Raw genomic sequence first — 9,855 nt, 5'->3', positions numbered from 1 at the left:
CACATCATCTACATTTCAAAACTGTAAAACTGAAAAACTGTATTATCTGTAAGACGAAGAGTACAATGAGACAAATAAAATATAAAATAAGTTAATTCATGTCATCAGTCTAAAAAAAGGATATTCAACAGTTCATGTTCTTGTTCTTGTCACAGTTTATGCTATTCTTTTTGATAAATCTGTACACAGAGGAAATTAAATTAATCCACAGGTGCAAGCTTGAGAGGAGGGAAATGGATCAGTTAATGATCTCGGGAGGTTTATGATTATGGTGCTTCCAAAAGGATATTGTAGTACTGATAGTCATGGTCTGGTAGACAATGAAGAGGCAGGTGGTACAAATGAATACCCTCTGACCATAGTTGAAAAATCTTAGGAAGACAAGGTACAACTCCTTTAATGTTCCTTGCTGACCTAATAGTGTGAAGAGTGAGTAAACAATTGGGCAATAAGAAAATTCAGAGACAATTATTTTCTTAACCAACACAGAGTAAATCTACATACAATGGAGTGATGTCTCATAAGAACAAAGGGTGCAAAAGTAGGAAAAGACAGAGAAGTGAAGTGATTGATATTCACAAGTCACCAACTGTGACTATGAAAAAGAGGAGGTGAGAGTACAAAAGACCAGAAAAGTAGTCACCACTGTGAGCATGTTCTGAGTGGCTCTGGACTCTGGGGAAGTTTGGCTGGAACCATTAGTGCTATGGATGTGCTGCACCCTCTTCTTGTGTCTGTACAGAATGACAATCTTGATAACACTTGCCAAGGCAATGAGTACAGAAAACACTACTTCAGTACACACCACCAATGCGACATAGAGTGCGTCACTGATGTCATCACTCCCTATAACAGCCAATGTACTTGGCAGCTTTGACTTTATAATACTTCTAAAAAGATTTCTTGGGACTTATGATCAGGGTTTGGAAAACAAGAGGCAAATGGTGCAAATGGACACACCTTGAGGAAATCCTCGAAGGTATAACATAAGCTCACATTTTAAGTAATTCAAGAACTCCTTCAGTCCCCAAATTGCCATTGTTTGGGGCACACCTATAGAGAGAAATATCAGAAGATTGGCTGCCATTAGGTTCACCAGAATCAAATCTGTGGGCTTTAATGAGCACTCTCTGGAGTAAAGCACTAAATAGTAGAAAATAAGGAAAACATTTCCAAGAATTCCAGTTGCAGTTTGTAATAAGAAAATTATTCTGGTTGCCAGATTCCAGAAGTCCATTTTGTGATTCATCACAGTTTCCTTTACAATGTAGTCACTGTATTTCTCTGGTCAAAAGCATAATGGCAACTGATTGTAGCCTGTGGTGAATGAGTAGTAACACCTTTAATCCATGGAGTTACTAAGAGGATGAAGAAATAGAGGATCATTTAAACTGGAATTCAGAGTACAAGGCCAGCCTAGACCACATAAAACAAACAAACAAACAAATAACCAAAAACAACAAAAACAACAACAAAAACCTTCATTCCAAAAACTTTGAAAGGAGTGGTTATTTTCCATGCTTGTTACTGTAGGAATACTAAATACCTCAGAATGCAGGTATTGATAAAAACAGATACATAATGTTTCCTAGAATATGCAGTACTCAGGATAATTTGTTACTGGCCTATGAGAAGTGAGAAGTGACAGACAATATAACCCAATAAAAGCCTTTTTAGAATATATATGTACACAAACCAACTTCAGTTATAACCACATAAATAAAATAATTCTTTTTATCTAACAAAATATTGTTCCCATTCATTTTCCCACTTCCCATATCTACCACACTCCATTTTAACATCGCAGGAAGAGAAAAAAATGTTGTTTAAAATGCATTGCTCACATACTCTCTGGAACATGGTCAATTTTCCTTTTTTTTTTTTATTCGATACATTCTTTGTTTACATTTCAAATGATTTCCCCTTTTCTGGCTTCCCACTCCCCGAAAGTCCCATAAGCCCTCTTCCCTTCCCCTGTTCCCCCATCTAACCCTTCCCACTTCCCCATTCTGGTATTCCCCTATACTGCTGCACTGAGTCTTTCCAGAACCAGGGGCCACTCTTCCGTTCTTCTTGGACATCATTTGATATGTGGATTATGTCTTGGGTATGCAAAGTTTCTAGGCTAATATCCACTTATCAGTGAGTGCATACCATGACTGATCTTTTGAGACTGGGTTACCTCACTTAGTATGATGTTCTCCAGCTCCATCCATTTGTCTAAGAATTTCATGAATTCATTGTTTCTAATGGCTGAATAGTACTCCATTGTGTAAATATACCACATTTTTTGTATCCATTCCTCCATTGAGGGACACCTGGGTTCTTTCCAGCTTCTGGCTACTAAAATAGGGCTGCAATGAACATAGTGGAGCATGTGTCCTTATTGCATGCTAGGGAATCCTCTGGGTATATGCCCAGGAGTGGTATAGCAGGGTCCTTACAGATTCAATGAAATCCCCATCAAAATCCCAACTCAGTTCTTCATGGAGCTAGAAAGAGCAATTCTCAAATTCATTTGGAATAACAAAAAAAAAAAAAAAAAAAAAAAAAAAAAAACCCAGGAAGGCTAAAACTATTCTCAACAGTAAAAGAACTTCTGGGGGATTCATTTTTTTTGTTGTTGTTTTTTATTCGATATATTTTTTATTTACATTTCAAATGATTTCCCCTTTTCTAGCCCCCCGACTCCCCGATTCTGGGGGATTCATAATCCCAGACCTCAAACATTACTGCAGAGCAATAGTGATAAAAATTGCATGGTATTGGTACAATGTCAGGCAAATGGATCAATGGAAAAGGATTGAAGACCCAGAAATGAACCCACCCACCTATGGTCACTTGATTTCTGACAAAGGAGCTGAAAGCATCCAGAGGAAAAAAGTTAGTCTTTTTGACAAATGTTGCTAGTTCAACTGGAGGTCAGCATGCAAAAGAATGTGAATCTATCCATTCTTATCTCCTTGTACTAAGCTCAACTCCAAGAGGATCAAGGACTTCCGCATAAAATCTGACACACTGTAGACAATAGAAAAGAAACTGGGGAAGACCCTTGAGGACATGGGCACAGGGGAAAAGTTCCTGAACAGAACACCGATAGCTTATGCTCTAAGATCAAGAACTGACAAACGGGACCTCAAAAAAATTAAAAAGTTTCTGTAAGGCAAAGGACACTGTCAAAAGGACAAAACATCAGCCAACAGATTGGGAAAGTATTTTCACCAACCCTGAATCCAACAGAGGGCTAATATCTAGTATATACAAAGAACTCAAGAAGGTAAAACCCAGAGAACCAAATAACCCTATTAAAAAATGGGGTACAGAGCTAAACAAAGAATTTTCACATGAAGAAATTCAGATGGCCGAGAAGCACCTTAAGAAATGTTCAACATCATTTATCACTAGGGAAATGCAAATCAAAACAACCCTGAGATTTCACCTCATACCAGTCAGAATGGAATCAGGAGACAGTAGGTGTTGGCAAGGATGTGGAGAAAGAGGAACACTCCTCCACTGCTGGTGGGATTGCAAGATGGTGAAACCACTTTGGAAATCAGCCTGGCAGTTCTTCAGAAATCTGGGCATGACACTTCTGGAGGACCCTCAAATTTTCCTTATAATTCTATATTTAATGTATAGATAATCTGAAATGAAGAGATTATTAATGAGAAATATATAAAACCATTCAGAATGTATCCTTAGTCTTGAGAAGGGTCACAGGATCCCCTCTGTCTTTTCTCTGCTTGTGTCCTCTTGGGTTTAAATTGAATTTGCCCCTCTCAGGAAAGGACCTACCTCTGTTCTAGAGAGTGGGGGTCAGAATTTTCGAGCTAGCAGCGCGTTTTTGATTCTCTACTACTGCTTGATTGCTTTGCTTACTTATGCCAAATGCCAATCAAGATGTAGATCCCCCCAGTCTTATTGCCTTTAAAAACTAGATGTAACATGCATTCCAGGAGACTCGGTAAAAAAATATTTTGTTCTAGGCAGTCAACAAGCCTGCTAAATACAGACTCTGGATGTGAAGTTTTGTTGACTACAGTGGTCTTTGAACTGCAACAAAACACTTGATAGTTATCTTTGATAAAAAAAAACTTATTAAAATTGTATACTATAATAGAATGATGCTTCAAGTGACAACTTAAGGTAAGAGCTAGCTGTTATGAAAAGTCATACCACATAAATACACACAACCACACAGGCATATGCGAACACACATGTAGACACCCCCCCACACACATGGACTTGCACGTGCTCACTAGTGTACATGTGTACACAAGTGCTCCTGTGCACGTGTGCTCAAGCCAGGAATTTTAAAGAGAAGGGGCTTCTGGTGTGATTAAATCTCACAGATTCACACATTTCAATAATCATATAGACTAAGAAAAACTTCAACATGTACAATAGTTGTTGGTATAGGACTGCATTTATTAAAGCCACCCACAAGTATAATGTGGTCTAACATTTTAAATAATACCTAAGTCTATTACTTTGCAGAATGAAACAGAGATCTGTTTTATTTAAATTTAAAGGAAACTTTTGAGAAACATATTTTCTTCATTCAATCTACTGTGATCTAAGGTGCTTTACCTGTAAAGATAATCCTTTGAGAGGGTTATCATTTTTTGTTTTATTAGTGCATGTCATGAACAAACAAAGGAAGGAAGGAAAGGATGAAGGAAGGAATAAGGAAGGAAGGAAGGAAAGAATGAAGGAAGGAAATGAGGAAGGAAGGAGGGAAAGAAGGAAGGAAGAAGGGATGGCAGGAGGGAGGAACGATGGAAAGAAGGAAGGACAGATACATGAAGGAAAATCAGAAAGGAAGGAAGGAGAGAGTGATTTAGCTATGTTTCTGGATCAACAGAGTTGCTGAATTTACATGAAACTTATGGAAACATAGTTGGAGACAATGATCCCAACAAACATCCTCTAATACTTGTGAACACTTATGCTTACTGGTGTCTGAGTCTTCTTAAATATTGCTACAACAGTATCATAAATCTGTTCTTTGTATGTTTGATGCTCCATCTGACCCTCATACACATAGGAAATATGATATCATTTAGGAAATACACTTTCAAAGAGAGAACCTATGAAAAACCAATTTCATTGAAATCTGTGTTTTTGTTATTGTTCATGTTGGGGTTTTTGTTTCTTTATTTCTTTGTTTTATACATGGCCTCTCAATATTTCCTGAAATTTCATAAATAGACCAAGCTGAACTCAAACTCACAGAGAACCTCTTGCCTCTTCCTCCCAAGTGGTGGGACTAAGAACACAACAGGATTTGTGGGGATATTTTAAAGTTTCCCATAAAACATAGATACAGGAAATGTTAGATCACTGAGGATACACAGTGCCCAAAATTGGACAAGTGAAACAGCAACTTCCCTGGTCTAAATGTTAATTTTCATATAAATGAAAGTTGGAAATTAATACTGTGTCCGTATTTCAATGACACAGAGAGACCAAAATTTATGTTAAATCTTTACCACAATAACTGGGCAGTCATTTGATCTATTTTAACCCCCTAGACTAATCTGGTTACCTTCAAGCCAAAATACCCCAAGTATTTGCAATTGTGGCCATCTATGCTTCAGCTGAACTCCTGTGAACCACTTCCCCTTTGTGGCTCAAACTGAATCTCCCTTCCTCACCCTTTCTCTCTCCCTCACCTCCTCATTCCCTCCCTGCACCTCCTCTCACATCCCCCTTGCTGGTAGAATTCCAGTTACATTCTCTCTTATACTCAGCCCCATAGAAAGAACAATAATATCAACCAACCAGACCCCCCAGGAATCCATGGGACTAAACCACCAACCAAAGAATACACATTGAAGGATCCATGGCCTTGTCTGGCATCAGAAAGGGGAGGCCCTTGCTCCTGTGAAGGCTTGATGCCCCAGCATAGGAAAATGTTAGAGTAGTGGGGCAAAAGTAGGAGGGTAGGGGAACATCCTTGTAAAGGCAGGAGTAGGGGGTTGAATGGGGGTTTTGATGGGGAAACCAGAAAGGGGAATAACATTTGAAATGTAAACAAAGAAACTATCCAATAAAAAATAATAAACACTAGCTCCTGTCAGATGAAACTGGGATGTGTGACAACATTCTTTCAGGTCAGATAATACTTAGAACACTGTATTTTATTTATATGGCAAGGGCTGTACAGGCATTTCTCATCTGCTTATGGAATAAGTTATGTCAAAATAAAAACTCATGTGAAAAATTCATTTATTAACTATTTTGATTTCATGTTCATGAATGTTTTGCCTGTATGTATATGTAGGCACTATGAGAATGCAGGCTCTGGAGAGGATAGAAGATGTTGCAGGAATGCCCTCTAACATGAATTACAGACACTTGTGATCTACCTCATAGGTACTGAAAACCAAACCCAGGTCCTCTGCAAAAGCAGCAAGTTTTCCTTACTACTGAGTGATGTTTCCTGTCTCCCATAATGAAAACTTTCCATAGCAGAAAGGATATAATAAAATGCCAGCAAAGTAAAAAAATGAAAAAGTCAAGTGAGGATTACAGTTTGCATAGAATGCTGGAGTATGGTGGAGAATACCTGTCATGGCTTTGTGAGCATAGACTGAGTAGACTGTGTGTGTGTAGCACGTTAGCCATTTTCCAGAACTTCTGGCCTCCACTCTGACAGTAAGAGCTTTTGGATTTACAGAATCACTTACACTTTGTGTTTTTAGGTTCTGACTTTGACAGTGGAAATAAAGCTACTGTCCACATCAGGCAGCTACCAGCATCAAAGAAGGTATAAACCTTAGAGGTGATTCAACATTTTTACTACTGTTGGGCCTTTATATCCTTAATTGATAAAAAAAAAATTCACCTGGTTTCTTGTAGCATCCAGGATGTACAAGAAGTGAATGCAGAAGAAGCAGGGGAAAACATTTCTGATAAAATAGAGGAAATATATAGAAAGGCATATTAAAATTGAACATTATCATGAAAAATAATACAAATAAAATGGTAGACATAAAAACATTACTTACATAATTAAAAGGGGAATTAGAAATATTTTCTGATAAAACTGAAGATTTACATGAGAAATATTTTGTTAGTCTATGTCTTTTTATTAGGGAGTGGAATCCATTGTTGTTTAGAGATATTAAGGAATAGTGATTGTGGTTTCCTGTTATTTTTGATGTTATTTTTATGTTTGTGTGGGTATCTACCTACGGGTTTGTTGGAAGAAGATTTTTCTAGGGTGTAGTTTCCCTCCTTGTGTTGGTATTTTCCATCAATTATCCTTTGTAGGGCTGGATTTGGGGACAGATATTGTGTAAATTTGGTTTTATGAAATACCTTGGTTTCTCCATCTATGATGATTGAGAGTTTTGCTGGGAATAGCAGGCTGGGATGGCATTTGTGTTCTCTTAGGGTCTGTATGACATCTGCCCAGGATTTTCTAGCTTTCCTGGTCTCTGCTGAGGACCTATTTTGATAGGTCGGCCTTCATAAGTTACTTACCCTTTTTCCCTTACTGCTTTTAATATTCTTTTTTTATTTAGTGAATTTTGTGTTTTATTATGTGCCAGGAGTTGTTTCTGTTCTGGTCCAGTCTGTTTGTGTGGTCCTGGCTTGTCCTGGCTTCTTGTATGTTCATGGGCATCTCTTTCTCTAGATTAGGGAAGTTTTCTTCCAGGATTTTGTTGAAGATATTTACTGGGTTTATAAGATGTAAATCCTCGCTCTTTTCTATACCTATAATCCTTAGGTTTGGTCTTCTTATTGTGTCCTGGAGTTTCTGGATGTTTTGGGTTACCAGCTTTATGCATTTTGCATTTTCTTTGATTGTTGAGTCAATGTTTTCTATGGTATCTTGAGCATCCGATACCATCCGTTCTTTCTTCTATCTCTTGTATTCTGTTGTTGATGCTTGCATCTATGACTCTTGAATTCTTCCCAAGGTTTTCTATCTCCAGAGATGTCTCACTTTGTGATTTCTTTTTTGTTTCTATTTCCACTTTTAGATCCTGTATGGTTTTCTTCAGTTCCTTCACTTGATTGTTTGTGTTTTCCTGTAATTCTTTAAGGGATTTTTGTGTTTCTTCTTTAAGGCTTCTGCCTGTTGACCTGTGATATCCTGTATTTCTTTAAGAAATCTTTGTGTTTCCTCTTTAAGGGCTTGTACCTGTTGACCGATGTTCTCCTGTATTTCTTTCTTGAAACCCTCTATCAGCATCATGAGATCTGATTTTAAATTCAACTCTTGCTTTTCTGGTGTGTGGGGGTATCTGGGACTTGCTATGGTGGGAGAACTGGGTTCTGATGTTGCAATGTGGCCTTGGTTTCTGTTAATAGGGTTCTTGTGCTTGCCTTTCACCATCTGGTTATCTCTGGTGCTGGTTGGTATTGTTGTCTCTGGCTGGAGTTTGTTCTTCCTGTGGGCCTGTAAGCCTGTGTCCTTACTCCTCTGAGCTCAAAATGTGAAAGCACTGCTGGGAGATCTCTCTCTCTCTCTCTCTCTCTCTCTCTCTCTCTCTCTCTCTCTCTCTCTCTCTCTCTCTCTCTCTCTCTCTCTCTCTCTCTCTCTCTCTCTCTCTCCCCTGAAAGGCTATGCACAGAAGGCTGTGGAGTTTCTAGGTTCTTTGGTGCAAATGGTGTCAGGAAGACTTCTGTCCCAGCTGCTCCACTGATCTTATGCCCTGTGTGCTCCTAGCTGGTCCCCTCCAGAGAGAAGGTGGAGATCTCACCTCTACACTCAGAAGTGAAAGCGCTGCTGGGCGATCACCCTCTCCTGGGGGGCAGACCTCAACAAATATAAGAAGATCAAACTAATCCCATGCCTCCTATCAGATCACTATGGAGTAAGAGAGGCCTTCAATAGCAACAAAAACAACAGAAAGCCCACATACACATGGAGGCTGAACAATATTCTACTCAATGACACTTTGGCCAAAGAAGAAATAAAGAAATCAGAGACTTTTTAGAATTTAATGAAAATGAAGGCACAACATACCCAAATCTTTGGGACACAATGAAAGCAGTGCTAAGAGGGAAACTCATAGCCCTGAGTTTCCAAAAAGAAATGGGAGAAAGCATACACTAGCAGCTTAATGGAACACATGAAAGCTCTGGAACAAAAAGAAACTAATTCCTCCAGGAGGAGTAGAAGACAGGAAATCATCAAACTCAGGGCTGAAATCAATCAAGTGGAAACAAAGAAAACCATACAAAGAATTGACAAATCCAGGAGCTGGTTCTTTGAGAAAATCAACAAGATAGATAAACCCTTAGCCAGACTGACCAAAGGGCACAGAGAAAGTATCCAAATTAAAAAAATTAGAAATGAAAAGGGGATATAACTACAGAAAATGAGAAAATTCAAAATTCATCAGATCCTACTATAAAAGCCTATACTTAACACAACTGGAAAATCTGGGAGAAATGGACAATTTCCTAGATACCAAATACCAAAATTATATCAGGACCAAATAGATCATCTAAACAGTCCCATAACCTCTAAAGAAATAGAAGGGGTCAAGAAAGTCTTCCAACCAAAAAAAGCACAGGACCAGATTGTTTTAGTGTAGAATTCTATCAGACCCTCAAAGAAGACCTAACACCAATACACTTCAAACTATTCCACAAAACAGAAACAGAAGGAACACTACCCAACTCCTTCTATGAAGCCACAATTACACTGATACCAAAACCACCCAAAGATCCAACAGAGAAAGAGAACTTCAGACCAGTTTCCCTTATGAACATCGATGCAAAAATACTCAATAAAATTCTTGCCAACCGAATCCAAGAACACATCAAAATGATCATCCACCACGATCAAGTACGCTTTATTCCAGGGAGGCAGGGATAGTTCAATATAGGGAA

General features: G+C 38.4%; 1 pseudogene; it reads right to left on the bottom strand.

Annotated features, from left to right (window-relative positions):
• Positions 1–468: 468 nt before the first annotated feature.
• Positions 469–1,237, bottom strand: LOC127667447 (vomeronasal type-1 receptor 4-like; annotated as a pseudogene).
• Between the last annotated feature and the right edge of the window lie 8,618 nt (positions 1,238–9,855).

Source organism: Apodemus sylvaticus, chromosome 17 (assembly GCF_947179515.1).
Source record: "Apodemus sylvaticus chromosome 17, mApoSyl1.1, whole genome shotgun sequence".
NCBI lineage: Eukaryota > Metazoa > Chordata > Mammalia > Rodentia > Muridae > Apodemus > Apodemus sylvaticus.
The sequence above is the reverse complement of the archived record's forward strand: the minus strand, read 5'-3'. Positions and strand labels throughout refer to the sequence as shown.